Below are 16,470 nucleotides of genomic sequence, written 5' to 3'. Positions count from 1 at the left end.
ATCTGATCGTTTGTTTTACTTTGATTGCCCGGTGATCAAAACCAGCTGCAGTGGGTAACAGAATCTGTTTTCTGTGTGTGTTCTCTGTTTTGTTTAGCTTTGTTTATGTTTACAAAAGAACAGACTAGACACTGTCAGAAAGTCTCGGAGCTCTGTTGTGGGTCTGTGTGATGACTTGAGGTCAGTGTTGTGTTCATTCAAAAATCACTTTGCATATCAACTGACTGCGCTGTGTTCTCATGTTTGGACTCTGTCAATATGGAAGGTCATTAATTTAAAACGGAGGGCGAAAGCTGTCAGCGTCTTGATGTAATGTTTTCTTTTTTCCTTGAATGATTGACTGGTGTTTATCGCAGGATAAAGACTTGTGGAGTGTTCTTTTATCGTAATCTGAACGTTCTTTATGTGAACAATAAGCACCAATAACTTCAGAAAACAGTATCTGTTTTTATGACGCTCAGTTGCCCTGTAAACTGTTAAAATGGCAGGTGTTCTCATTTAATGGTACAGCAGCCTGTAACTGACACAAATAATCACAATAAGCTATCTGATCAGAGCCAAGATCCAACAGCAACATCTAGTGAAAAAGTGACAGCAGAATTTACATCAACATACTGGAGGAGGTGAGGGAGTGTTTTCTCCGAAAGACATTATGGGCTGCAGAGCAAATCCCTGTTTATTTTGTGCCACTCCTCTCAAGGTCTCAGCCATACGTCAGGTCAGCTGTGTTGGATTTTGGCTCAGATCTGTGTGGGAACAATTAAACAGCAAACCGTGTTTGAAATGTCTAACCCGACACAATGCCTCAAAGTAGGAGATGAATAAATTGTGCAACAGAATTGAAGCTGAAGCTCACAGGCATAACCATATATTTAATAATGTTTTGACACTGGTTTCTAAACTGGTGGACAACACCGGACTTTGACCCTGGAGGGCGTTGCTTGAGACCAACAAACAACAACATCCATTGCCGCATTTGTGATCTTATCCTAACCATAACCAAGTATTTTTTTTGCCTAAACCTAACCGCCAACCCCCTCTTACAGCCATGCTTGTGCTGCTCAATGCTGGGTGTTTTTTTTAGTGACCTAACTGCCGTACCCTTCCTTCTGCGTCAGAAGGCTGCCCTCGGCGTCACAATAATGACGCTGGGGGCACCATTAGGCGTCTGACTAAGACCCACCAGGCTTTCCAACCAATCCAGTGTAAACCCATCTGTGTCATTATTAGATGCTCAGAGCAACTGACATAAGAGAGGTAAATGGGTCCAGCCAACACCGAATTGACCCTTCAGAGTGATGTTCAAGACCAACAAATGACAACAGTTGCAGTGTTTGTGGCACTCAGCACCGGGCATTGACTCAGGAAAGCTGTGTTTGAGTTTAACTTTTGAGTTAACTTTGGGTTCAACTTTAAAAAACTCAGTCGCAACAAAAATGGCTCTAAATGTCCCGACATGCCATTAAAAAATACCCAATTTGCTGCAACAAACCAGCCTGGAAATGTCGCAGCGTACCTTAAAAATATTTTCAGTTTGGTCGCAATCAAAAATGGCTGAGAATGTCCCTATATGATGTTAAAAAATACCCGGTGTAGGTACCGAATGTGTCCGGGCTGCCAGATTTGTCCGGGGTCCCACGACTTCTGATGACGCGACATGCTATCATTGGCTGAGTGGTGCGTAGACAAATGGCATTGGCTGAGTGGTTGCATTTGAATGTGAGAGAAACAGCGTTATGCAAGAGGGAAAACAGCGTTAGTGGCAGGCGAGTTGAAAGGATGGAGAAAGATCGGGAAAATTTTAATTTCTATGTTGAATTGAGACACTATATTGAAAATAACACGTACCACCAACTTACAATGACATGCTGTTATGTTTATTTATTTTTCATACTGTATACAGATAGCCTACACATAAATATAGTGTATGATACACTAACCCTGGATTTGTGAAACATTGTACATTGATTTGTGAAACGCCCTCCGACCCCGAGTCGATCTAACAGTAATTTCTTATGTTTCTTATGCAATTCTCTTCTTTTTAGTTGTTTTATGATTAGCTGCTAGCCGTTAGCTAACTTAAAAGAAGGCTAATCCAAACCGAGCCGATCTCGTAGGAAGGCTAATCCGAACCGAGCCGATCTCGTTAATGTTTGCCGCTTGTCAGGTTAATGTTTTAATACTTCATTCAGCATACAGCTGAAGAGAGAATTTCCGATTTATTATTTTTATTTCTCTCCTCAAACTCTCTACAACCATTTCCTCAAACTTCCAGCAATAACCATGGCTACAACCAATCAGGATTTGTGTCTGCCATAAAGCCAATCATAATGCGTGACGTCATCAGTTAGCGCAGGACCCAGGACAAATCTGGCAGCCCGGACACAATCGGTACTTACACTGGTTTAGTTGCAACAACTATGGCTGAAAATGTCCCAGCATACTCTTAGCAAAAAAAAAAAAAAAGACCCAATTTGTTGCAACAAACAAGCCTGGAAATGTCACAGCGTGCCTTTAAAATATTCTGAGTTTGGTCACAATCAAAAAAGGCTGAGAATGTCCCAACATGCTGTTAAAAAATACCTGGTTGTGTCACAACAACTGTGGCTGGAAATATCCCAACATACTGTTAAAAATATGCAGTTTTGTCAAAAAGAAACACGGCTGGAAATGTCCCGACATGACGTTAAAAATACCTGGTTTTGTTGCAACAAACACTGCTGGCAATGTTCCGACATGCCTTTGAAAAAATCCCAGTTTGGTAGCAATCGAAAATGGCTGAAAATATTCCAACATGCTGTTAAAAAATGGCTAGTTTGGTTGCAACAAACATGGCGGAAAATGTCTCAATATGCTGTTAAAAAATATCTGGTTTGGTTGCAACAGATACAGATGGAAATGTCAAAACCTGTCGTTTAAAAGCATCTACTTTTGTTGAATGCTAGTCTTAAACACCGGTCTGCTGCTGTCTGCTGCTTGGCAGCCATCTCACGTGGGTGTAACACCATCCAGTTCAAATACATGTCATCTGAAACAACGTCACTTAAGAAATGTTAATATGATATGCATGAAACGTACAAATGTAACACAGCTATGGTTTGCAGAAACAAACAATGCCAGCATTTGATTCTGCCGACTGGGCTGTTAAAGGAGAAATAAGTACGTAAACGTTAAAATTCCTTCAAGAAATTTAATTTCCATCAGGACAGTGATTAGATTAGAAAATAAAGTCAAGCACTGATATATCTTTATAATCAAGGACTTCCAGAAAGTTTTTTGTAAAACCCTGTCAGTATATGGCACTAATTATAGACACCCTGCTGTCTGCAGAGTCCTGTCTCCTCTTAAAGAAGTCCCCCTTTTTGGTATTGAAAGGATCAGTGGAGGTGAAGGATAGACATGGTGATTATCACAGCTAAAGTATTTTTGTGAGGCTCAGGTGAGGTTGTTAAAGCAGTAAAAGTCCTTTGGTGGAATATCCCTGCAGAAAAGTCAGTCCAGATGAGCTGGGAGCACAGTGTGTTTGTTGTGTAGTCTGGCATGGATGTGTCTGGTTTTGTTTGCTCTTTGTGGTTGTTTGCAGCACGTTGATGGGCACGCTGCTTACAACCGCGCTGCATGCGGTAAACAGACCTCATGCAGAGTATGTGGACAAGACTAAAATTAGCCCTGATTGCAATGCCATAAAGGCTGAGAGCTTGAGCTGGTAATAGTAATGTCATATGTTTTTGATGGCGGTATACAGACACAGGGGGTACTGTGGTGTGCCTGATAGATTTCTGTATTTTGTTCAACATCAAAACAAAATGTTCAGTTTGGAGGGACGTTTTTTTTTTCCTTTGGTTTTTAATGAATTAGGATGTACCAATCTGACACAATGGATAACTTTTGAAAAAGACAGCAAATATGCATATTTTCCAAACTTGTTCTATTAACCCGCACATTGACTGTGCACACTAATGATCCCAAGGGGAAGAATCCTACTGGTTTTGGCGAACCCCTCTCTTGTTTTGGACGTGGTGCGTCGAGCACTGTCATCAAAATGGCAACTCTCTGCAAGCATAGAAAAAACAGTAACAGAATGCTGACTGTGTGATTCAACTTCTCATAGAAAAAAGACAAACATAATTTGATAATCGGTGCCCAAGAGGTGAAGCCTGACTAAACTTGAGCTGTGGAGGAGCTCACTGGACCTGTTAAAACCACAGACGACTGCAAGGGTAAAAAGATGTGGCAAATCAACTCCGACTGGCCGTGTCAGAAAACAGATAAACATCGGGCACAAAAGTCCTGCTTGCGGAATCTGAGCTTTTCCAAGGTGTATTCACAAGTTGTTTTATTCGTTGTAGATCTTTACAACAATTCACAGAAAGAACAGAGCAGATTTGCCTTATTGCATTATCCAAATCTTAGTCCCACACACACACGCACAAAAGTGCCTCTGTGGTAGCAGGAATGGCAGGACTTTTATTTTGGAGAGAAATAAAATGTTCGAACTGTGAGCTGTAATATTTTGGTTGCACCTCACTGGGTATTGGGGTCATTAACAACCTGAAACAAAGTGGTCTGAAAATGCATTTATATTTGTCCGCAGTGGCCGAACAGGTTTTCTGAAACATACAAAAAACATACCAGGAAACGTCACCAATTCAGTATCTGACTAAATGTTGTTGACCTTTGACCTTTTGGCTATAAAATGACATCACTTTATCATTTTATTCTATCGGACATTTGTGTGAAATTTTTGTCAAAATTAGAATTTGAATTAATAAATATTGGCCAAAAATATATTTTGTGAGCCTTGACCTTTGACCTTTGACCACCAAATTATAAGCAGTTCATCCTTGAGTCCAAGTGGATGTTTGTGCCAAATTTGAGAAAACTCTTCTATGTAAAGAGCCCGGTCTCTCTCTGAAGTCATCAAAATCTGGCGCTTGGACAGTGACTTGCAGCGACAGAAAACCAACAAAAAAAGGTGTCCTTTAATGGTGGCATGATACGTGGCCGGTTGCCTTTACAGTTTAATGGCGCCCGATGGCGTCAGGGGGAAATGCGGCAGGACAAGGCCGAAAGTTAAGGTGCCGAAAGTCCGACTGGGGCGGGCAGAGGGGTGGTGGATGGGTCCAACAAACAGACTTTTTCCAGAGAGAGCGGTGTTCCCGTCCCATAAGATTCTAAGGCCAAAAAACTTCAACTCAATTCATGGTGTTTTACTGACGTAGTGCATTTATTAATGTTAAGTTTCCTGTGAAAACGGAAGTGCATTTTGAAAAAAGACAATGGATGTAACAGGCAGAACTTGACACGGCGTCCCAGAACATCAACAACCAACGCACCACACATCTTGTATGGACGTGGAAAGTCCTGAGCAAGTGTCAATATGTGACGAGGTTGGAATGAGAATGTGTTGATGTAAAATGAAATTTGTGCTGATAATTTGTTCTTTGGCTTAAAAAATGTAAAAAAAAACAAAAAAACAAAACTGGAATGTGAGATATGACGTTCACAAGAATGAGAGGGATGCATGGTCACAGTGACCTTGACCTTTGACCACCAAATTGTAAGCAGTTCATCCTGGAGTCCATGTGGACATTTGTACCAAATTTGAGAAAACTCCATTAAGGTCTTCTTGAAATATTGCCTTCACAAGAATGAGACAAACTCATGGTCACAGTGACCTTGATCTTTGACCACCAAATTGTAATCAGTTCATTCTTGAGTCCAAGAGGATGTTGGTGCCAAATCTGAAAAAAATTCCCTTCAGGTGTCCTTGAGATATCGCTTTAACAATGAGACAAACAAGGTCATAGTGACCTTGACCTTTGGCCTATGACCATCAAAATCTAATCAGTTTATTGTTGAGTCTAAGTAGGCGTTGCTGCCAAATTTGAATAGATTCCCTTGAGTTGTTCTTGAGATATTGTGTTCACAAGAACAGGACGTACGTCGTATGTACAGACAACCCGAAAACATAATGCCTCCGGTCACGGCTGGCACAGAGGCATAAAAACGCACCGTCCCCTGAGAAAGAATCCTCCTGACTTGGGTGACTTCCTCTTGTGCAACCACCTGAAGCTGGAAAGTGACTATTGCCATTAGCATTTTCCACACCTGTCAATAAATCAAGTGCCATCCACTGAACGTAAACCTTTGTTCAGATTTGCATCTACTGGCTGTTCTTCAGCGTAATTGTATAGTGTTGCCTAATTTGCATCCAGCAGAAAGGGCAGACCACATATTCCCATCACTGGTATGCTTGGAAGGCAGTGTGAGACATTCCTGAGTAATATTTCTGAGATGGCATCATGTCATGACACAGAAACCTGCACTGACATGTAAAGCTGTGCTTAAGCTGCACTCAGCGCCCGAGGATAAAATCTGCCACGGCTGCGGAGGAGGAGAGTCCATACTGTCAGATTACTAGCATTCCAAAGGTTTACTCAGTGACGTCCTCTCACATCAAAGAGCTGTTTCTGTGTGTGTGTGTGTTGGAGTATTAGGTACGTTTCTGGAGCTGTATGCCCACTCTACTCTCAGGCATGCTGCTGCATTATTGTGCCATCTCGTCTTACGACACAGTCGTGTTCTCCCCTGTGAATTTATGACACACCTGAATGACGCAGTTTGCCTGGCAGAACTCCTGCTGGGACACAAAAGGTGGGAGTAGCATGACGAGCCATTATGACTCCTCTCTGTCTGTCTTGTTATGACACGTAGCCACATTAGGAGAAAAGGATTTTCTGTGTTCGACCCATGAAGTAAGTCATGCAGCCTATTTGTGATTTGTTTTGAACAGTGTACACAAAGTTTAGTCACTGATATTTTCCTCTGAAAGCTTCACCACAAACTAACGAAGCCGGACAAAGCTTAAATTCAGCTGAACCGTGATTTATGTTGTGATTGCAGAGTTCTTCAACTGTGCATGAAAGTACGACGACGAATACACAACCTGATTTGGAGCAGAGTGTTGCTTACGAGCTTTTACCTTTTTCTAAACTCTTAACACACCTACATCACACATATATCCAAACAGCTAATGCTCTACTCAAAGCCACATTGTCTTCATTACAGTTTCCCTCATTTGTTTCAACACATTTCATGAAACCATAGCTCATTTTCTTAAAATTAAAAAACTCCCGAGTCACCTGTTGTATGTGATCCTGATTTTGCACAGTCTGGTTCAGATGTGGGTTTCAAGGCATGCAAAGATGCTGGTATTTCTGAAACACAAGATCTTTTTATGCAATTCTGTGATGAATTGAGCCATCACGATGCATCATGGTCTTCCAAAGATGATCACTGCAGCACCCAGTAAGGCAACTTTTTAAAGAGCAATGTGATATTTTATGTTTAGTTTTTATCTTGAATATGCTGTTGTCAACTTTTTATGAATTATGTCTAATGCAATGTAACGTGTTGTGATGTTTAGTTGTTGGCTTGACTTTTACACATTCTTAATGAGACTTTTTATATTTTATGTCTTATTTTCTGTTTTATTTGTTGTGTGTGGACCCCACGAAGAGTAGCTGCTACCTTAGTGGCAGCTACATGGGATCTGAATCAAGAATAACTGGAATAATTTTTACTTTATAGAATTTACAGGATAAAAAAAAATATTAAGTGACAGAGTTGCTGCAGTTAAAGGTTTATATTAGCAACATGACATTGCTACTTGTGATTACAACATTTGGTCACAAATGTGTTTCAAGACAGGTTTTTATAATCACTAACATCCTTTGGTCCACACTTAACAAAACACAAGTCATGTTGTTTTCACAGTGTGTAGTCAGTCCCACAAAACGTTTTCCTACCCTGTAATATTATGGATCTTGAATTTGAATTGTATTAGCACACAAGATGGGAGAAAAAACAAGTATATAAAAATAAACATGACAGGGATTGGTAGGAAACAGGAGTGGTAAGATATCTCAAAGGGCTTATGGTGAAAACCTCCCCTGTAGACTTTCAAATCTATTCTTTTACAAATAATATTCCTCTCCTGAACATGGGAGTATAACAGACAAAAAAGGAAGATATAATAATCATATATGAAACAGACACTTAAAATAACAGATAAACAAAACTAACTATGGCACAGGTGTTTTTTCATGTGAGATTTAAATGAGAGTAAACGTTAAAGTCTCTACTTCTGCAACAACAGCAGCTCAACAGCTGGGCTGTCCAGTTTGTTTAATTAAATGGAAATGTATATCAACAAGGTAATTTTTTGTTTTATAAACCAAACAACCTGGAGGAGCAGAGACAGAAATAAAAACTGTTAGGATGAGGAAGAGGAGCAGGCAGAGGAGCAGCTGGACCAGGACTGCCTGAAACTCTGCACTGTTGTGATTTCTTTTTCCCTTTTGTGCCTTTTTTCAAAACCGTATTTGTGTATTTTATTTTTACACATTTGGAACCAAACACCATGTTGGATTTTTTTTTTGTTGACCACTGGCAACAATTTCAAGTTGCTAATAAAGCTTTTCCTGCAGCAACTGTTAGCCAGTCTATTCATTATATCTAGCTTTTGTTTTTTTATGGTTTACAATCATCACTCAGGTGCAACATCTATGCTTCCATCACTGATTGATTGACTGATTGATCCACACTGCATGGAAATAATAGGTGTCAAATAGCACATTTCCATGCAGTCTATTTTTGGACAGGCGACTCTAAGTCAAGCCAATAAGATCATTAATGACTCCTCTCATGTTCTGCAAACAGAGTCCGAGCAGCTGCCCTCTGGTCGAAGATTCAAAGCGTCTCGGTGCAGACCAAACCGATTTAAATAATGGCAGATAAAGCCAGGAGTGGCATTGGATTGTGACAATTTGCTGATTTGCATTTTTGTAGAGGTATTTTTAGTGTATGATGTTGTTTATTTAATGTACAGAAATAATTTAAAATATCAAAATTACAGGAGTAAAACTAGAAGATCAATTATATACACAACACAGTGAGAAGTCAGGTAGAGGTTTTAAAAATTGTGCAAAATAGCTAAAAATGTGCAGTTGGTTATGACCAGCAGTGCAAACAAATGCTTGGGATGTAACTATTAAGCTATAGAGGAGCAATAGTAGCTCTGAGTGCTTTCTGTCAGACAGAGATGAGGTATTAAATGGCGCTTTGCTTCGGGCAGGAATGATTTCCTGTTTCGGTCCTTGTGACAGTGAACCTGTATCAGTCTGTTGGAGAAAGAGCTCTGCTGTCTGTCCAGTATGAGGTGAGGATGGTGTTCAGGAGTATCCATGATGGATAACAGTTTGTTCAAATTCCTCCTTTCCACCACTGCTTCAAATGAGTCCAGTTTGCAGCCATTCACAGAGCCAGCCTTCTTAATCTATTATATTGCTTTGTGTTTGTTACAGTTACAATTTACATGCTGTACTGATCTGTGTGTTTCTTTTTAACCAGTATGTACTTGTATTTTTTCCCAGTGATGCTTCATGTTTGCACTGTCCCTATGCTGCCAACATGTTGCTGACATCCCTGCTGTAGGATGAATAAAGAATTATTCTTTTCTTATCATGTCTTAATCTTGTCACTTAATATTTTTTCTTTTGTAAATTTTATAAAGTAAAGCTGAGCAGTTCATTTTTAGTTAGGATGTTGCTAATAAACGCACACATTCGACATTCCACAAAAATGTGGAGTGGTTTACAGTTTGAGGAAACTGAATTATAAAAAATCCCAGTGGATTTCATATTGTTTATTGAATGCAAATAAAACTGACACATAAAAAGCATTGTAGATTCTGTAATGCCATCATTTGTTAGTACTTTGAAAATCACTGTGCTTGAATTTACTGTGTGATCAACAACACTGTGCTGGTGTTCTGAAAAAGTTTGTGTATGTAGAGATTTTTTTAAAAAAAAAATTTTTAATTTAAAGTTGGTATTTATTTTTTTCAAAAAAGTGGTTTTGAGCAGAAAATTAACTTTTCAGCCAGTTGTGGGGTCTGTGTGTGTTCCTCTTTGTCAAAAATTTAAGAGACAATTTTGAAGTATAGGTATGAACACTTGTAAGCAGTTGTAAAAAAAAAATCTGCGAAATAAAAAGGTATAGAAGGGGAAACACACTACAACACAGAGTCCGGTTCTAATCTACACGATCAACTCTGTTTCAAACACAATCAATCCAAAAAGTCCCCTTTTTACTATATATGTCCATGTTATTAAAAGAACTTTAGCACCTGGTTTTATCTCAAATTGAGATTGGGATCAGCTGTGGTTGGTCTTTTTTAAATCTATGTATTTATTTTTATTATTTATTTATTTATTTATTTCACACTTCAATAATGTCATATAAAAAAAGAAAAAGTATATGTACAATTTATTAAATAAACTAAAATAGGTAAATATGTAAGAGAACAAAGACAGTAGTAGAAATCAATAAACACATTTTGCGTGTGTGTGTGTGTGTGTGTGTGTGTGTGTGTGTTGGTCATTCACTGTCTCTCAGGTTGTTGCATGCTGATACATACTTGGCAGCAAGACATGCCCTGTCTCCTTCTCCTTAGGAGTATTTTACATCTTGACCTCAATGATCTTTTCATTCAGAAACTGCTTATCAGCTGTTCCAGTCCAGCTTTTGAGCTGCTGCTGTTGCGGAAGTGGAGACTTTATACTATATTCAGGGTTTTGAACTTTAATTTTTTGGCATGCTGTGAGCAAATAAGACATGGTTCCATAATTAAGACTAAGATCCATAATTGTGGTATTAAACTTGTATGTAAAGAAAATTAAAACATTTTAATTAACTGACTGCACATTTTGTGAAAACAACATGCATTTTGTTAAAGGTACAGTCCACGAGACAGACGTTGTGCTCATTGGGTTTAGAGTTTTGAAAATGTGCCTGCAGATTGCATAAATGGATGTTAGTGATTGTAAATAATTAAAAAAGAAGTAAAAGAACAGCTATAACAGTCTCGAAAATTACAGAACCAGGGGTCACTATAGATACTATATTGTGCTCTCATAGTTTCATACATTACCTATTTTGCTACAGAAAAGAGCTATAAAAATATAAATTGATCAAATTATCATGAAACCACCAGTGCTGTATTTATTAACTCTTAAACTTTAAAATGTTGTCATCTAGTTGATGTTAAAACTGCACAGATAATGTACAAAGCATAAAATAATTTGCTTCCTAAATGTACTCAGAGGCTGTTTGACGTTAGGGGAATAGGTGTGTTTAGAGAAACAAATAAATATAGAGTATAGATGTATATCTGTTGAAGGGGTTAACTTGTAAAGTGGCTGTGATAAGGAATTAAATGGTGTAGATCACTATGCGAATTTATAATAAAAATAAAATATGGAAGTAGAACAAAAATTAAAACTAGGGTCTGTTTATTATTTTGTATGAAATATGTTGGAATTTTTCTTGTCACTTTAACTTCGCAGTAAATGAGTTATTCATAGGTATAGTAAGCTTCGGCTTCAGTCTACACCTCTTATACTTAGTCTATACTTTGTCTTTTCCTTTTAGTTAAATGCCTGGACGTTATTTATTGTTTATTCTGAGCATTCTTCATGAAAAATCGTTAACAAGGACCAAAATAAATTACTACTACACCTAGATTATTTCACTGTGATGCAGTCTTTAAAACCAGGAAAGGACACTTGCAGTATTATCCAATATCTAACACAATATCTCATGTCTCGTTATCAATACAAAATCAGTATATTTGATTACATTTGTAATCAAGACAATTGTGGTATTAGGGTAAGCTTGTTTGTAGGAAAAAATTAGTATTTTTGTCATGTGTATATTCAGAAAAAACATGAATTGAATAAAGGGTATAAACAGAGATTTTGGACTTGTGACTACAGATGGCACAAAAGAATGTTAGAAATTGTAAAAAAACAAACAAACAAACAAAAAAAAAAAAACAGTGATAGAGCAGCTGGAACAGTCTGATAACATCAGAAAATTACATCAATTTACCGTAACGCAGCTTTTAAAAACCAGGAAAACAACACAAAATCTAAAATGATTTCTAGTCTCATGTTACAATATCTATATAACATTGATATATTACCAATATTTGTAATAATTGAACAATAGGATGTAAGCGATTGTAAAAAACATAACTTGTTGAGAAAAATGCAGGCGGAAGAGCTACAGATGTGTGTGTGTGTGTGTGTGTGTGTTTCGTCACGGTGCCCTGGCATTGCCACCTGGCACCAACCATTAGGCTGTCTGCCATGTTGGCACTGCGTGGGCAGGAACAGCAGATGCTCCTGCCTAACTATGCTCTGTTAAAATACCCACACATAATTTAGTTTAGCACAGCGCAGGGAGACGTGTTTTGTTGTGTCAAATTCAATCTGTGAAGCAGTGCATCATCAGATAGTAACTGTTTGAATGAAATATTTAAATCATCGTAAATCACACGACAACAGAGGCCAGCCGAGTGACATTTAATCTCTCTGAATTGGGATCTGATTTAAATGAGACCAATAATATTTCTCCTCTCAGATGGAGCGAATTACGAAGAGTCTGAGGACGCTGATAAGCCCGTTTGATCTCAGCATGCCAAAGCCACAATAAAGGAAACAAAGGCTTTAAGAGCTGAGACTTTACAGTAACCACAGTTATGATGTGCACATATAAACATGTGTGCATAAAGAGATATCCGCACACAGAAAGCAGAAGTGGGGAACTGGAATCATGACTTGACAAATTTGAGGACTTGAGACTCGCTTGGCTAACAATGATAAAAGACTCAAGCTGACTTTGATTTTGAAACTCATTACTTGAGACTTGACCTAGGCCAAATCACTGAAAATTTTTATAGCTACCCCTGATTTTCAGATGCCACCTCGCCCCTCGGAGACCAAGGGGTAGTGGTTGAAAAATTCCTCTATAAAATGGGACAACCATTGCGTATATGCCCTCTTGTGCTGCGGCGATTTCTCTTGGTCAGGTCACTTGCGACTCGTAAACAACTTTCACACTATCAATCATCAATCAATCAAACAGTGCTCTGTAAGATAACGTCAGCAACCCCTGCTCCTACCCTGCCAGTCTGCACTGATATTAGGGGAGCACTAACAAGTCCAGCAATTTCGCTGCTGGACTTTAGTCAAATTTTGGGCACCATATGCCATCAAACGGGGGAGATGTGACATTAAAAATATATCAATATGCTGTAACGTTAGCTGGCCAGTTAGCTGCTGAAACATCAACATACTAGCGATCACTTTTGTTTCGCTTGTTGTCAAGAAAAAGACCATATTACATTGATACATCATTACACTAAGGTAATACGATGGCTATTTTAAGTTTTAGTTCTTTATTAACGAAGAAAATACATCTGTAATGCTCTTAACACCCTACCCTTCTATTCTGACAAGAACCGGGACACCCTACCCCTAGGTGTAAATGCGCAAAACAGAGGGTTAAGGGCAAGGGGTGTATTGGGACTGGGCCATAGACTTGACACAGATGACTCAAAAGAACGCTATTGAGATATTGAGAAGTTACGTTTTGTTTTTTAAACATGATTAATTTTCTGGCAACCTACTAAGTAGCAGCAGACCAGCAGAGGCCAACGCACAAGGCAGTTATCATGGAGGTGGCTAGTCCAAAAATGATAAAAATTGAAATCAAGGGTTATGCTGTCGATGACTTAGCTAGAAGAGAGCAGCAGTATGCAGCTTAAAAATCAGTGACACCTCCACCAAAATATCCAACTTCATTCATCACCACAAAACCCACAAAGGAAGGTTACATGAATATGTATTTTTAGCTAACTTATTAGCCTATTGGCTGGTCAAATGTTAACATTAGCTAAAAAGCTAATGTTTGACCAGATCATCAGAATTTAAGGCTTGACTTGTGACTTTAGAACATCCGTGTTGTTAGTGGCACCTTCCTCTTTAAAATGGAAAGGTTATTTTTAGTTAAACAAGTATTTTATTACTTTATTTAAAGATTGTGATCGTTTTTTCATGGATGTACGTATGAAAAAGTCTCTTGAAAATAACAAAAAAAGGGTGAGATTTTCTGTCCAGTTGCATTTTTTCCCCCAATATCGTAGATAAGCAAATATACAGTATGCTAAACATCAATTTAAATATCACAGCATACCTTGAAAACTACCTATATTTAATTTGGACCACTGGCTCCGTTATGCTAATTGGCTTCATGTTTGCAGATTATTTCATCAGCTAATGTTACAAAGCAACCATGCAGCATAGCTTTAAAGCTAGCCGGCTAAACTTAACTTTGGTTATGGTTAGCTCGTTGGCCACCCAGCTAGCTGTAACAAATCTATGCTGCATGAAACTGGCATTTGTTGCTTCTTGGCTGATACGGCAATTTCAAAACCAGGCCCTGGAGTCTGGATGAGTTAGCTAATGTTATCCACTCGATTTAGTATTTTGTGGTGTTTGCTAGCTAGCAATTTGAAGGCAAGCTAATGTTAGCTAATGTTAGCCAGCTAAAACTATAGTATCAAAATACATGTCAGTGTTTCCTCGACAAAATGTATATAACGTAAATACAACATGGACTCTGTGTTGTGGTGGGTGCCGGTTAATTGTTGAAGTTGGCGGACCCCATTTCTTAGCTAATGTTAGCTACTGTTGGACACTGTAAAAAGTTACATGTAGAGCTTAAAAGATTTGCTTGTGACTTGCATGTCACAAGCAAATGGTGCTTCTTATTGTTTCACTATTATACTCTGTGACGTTTAAATTATTCTTGTAATCAACTCTCATTCTATTGTGCAAATACAACAATGATGTGCTCATTCATTTCCTGTGGTAAGCAACTTTTCCTGTGCCGTACATCCTGCCTGCTGACTTCACTTTCGTCTGATATGACCCCCTGACTGCTACTTAGAAAAACAAAAGGATCTTAATGTGATTTTGAATTAAAAAAAAAAACGAAAGGAGAAAAATCCACTTGGTCAGCATAATGTAATGAGACAGAGTGTGAAAGGAACTAAGTGGATAACCAAACGCAGAGTGGGCTCGTGGGTGGGCGGTGGATGAAGTCAGTGATATTTCAGCATCCCTCGGTGGTTAGCCTGCTGACAGGGAGGGGCAAAAAAACTGGAGACAGCGAGGGAGGTGGAGGTGGAGGGGGTCAGTGCGCCACAAATTAAACCCGGATTCAACTGTAGTACATGTGCAGCATATGGAGAGATGAGAGACAGAAAGAGAGGAAGGACAAAAGCAGTGTCATTATTTGAATTATCAGTCCCCCAGCCTGTTTGTACAGGCAGGATTTGCATGTTGGGTTTTCAGCCAGAGCCCCGGGGTAAGTCAGGGTGGGGTGCGGTGGGTGGAAATAGTCGTCTTCGTGGTGCTCAGGGTGTGGCTGCTCTGGGAACAGGACTTCTCTCAGCAAGGGTCCTTTAACGCAGGTCACACATCTGACCTTGAGACGCTAATCACACACACCAATGTAAAGTTTTCTTTTTATTAATAGCCTGATATTTTACGGTAATACCATCATAAAATCATGTTAATAGAATGTTTTAAAATTCATTTCAACTTTATCCTATCCTCTATTTATGTCGTTTAACGCAATATACGATATACGACATATATATATGTCGTTGTGCAATACGACATATATATGTCGTTGTGCAATACTTGTTTTTATTTTTAATTCAATTTTCTCTTATTATGTTTATGTTTTGCACCAAAACACCACAGCAAATTCCTTGTGAAAACCAACTTGGCAATAACCTGATTCTGATACATGCATTTATAAACACAATTTCAATCATAATTTTGTTATTATTTCATAGTAAGTTACCCAAAATGTTTCATATAGACACACACTTTGTGCGTCAAATGTTTCACATCATTATTATTATTTACTCCACAGATTATAGTTTAGTTGGTGAGACTGTTGAGTTAAAATACACTTTGTCACAAGAGCATTAAGTGTTGCTATTTTCACAACTCACAGCAAAGGCTTAACTTGGAATCTGAAATGGAGATGATGTCAGTGTGCGGAGAGCAAATCAGTAACGTGATAACCGTTTGGATGTGAAACATTAGACAGGGAAATCGGAGTTGTGATGGACTCAGTATCCCTGCTGACCCTCTTTCTCGGCTGACATGTGAGATTCTTCGGAGGCCTGAGGGTCAACGCCGGCCCAGTGTGGTCGAGACTGATCACATAATGAACAGAACACAGATGCTCTTTTTTTTTCCCACAGACTTTATTTATAGTGAAAGCAGATGAAAAACATACATACCTTTAAAATAACCCCGCAGATACAGACATCTATTAGACAAGAAATAGAGGCACTTACACATCGAAATATAAACAGAGTTTCTAGACAAACATGCACACACACATTCAGACAGGCATGCCAAAAGGGGGCTCCCTTATGGAACAGGACATCCTGAGACTGCCAAGAAAAACACTCTGTAAGCCAGCGAGCCATTCCAGTGTTATCCAATGATTTTGCTTTTATGACCAGGAAAAAGTTCT

This window comes from Epinephelus fuscoguttatus, linkage group LG12 (assembly GCF_011397635.1).
Source record: "Epinephelus fuscoguttatus linkage group LG12, E.fuscoguttatus.final_Chr_v1".
NCBI classification, from domain to species: Eukaryota; Metazoa; Chordata; class Actinopteri; order Perciformes; family Serranidae; genus Epinephelus; species Epinephelus fuscoguttatus.
The sequence above is the reverse complement of the archived record's forward strand: the minus strand, read 5'-3'. Positions refer to the sequence as shown.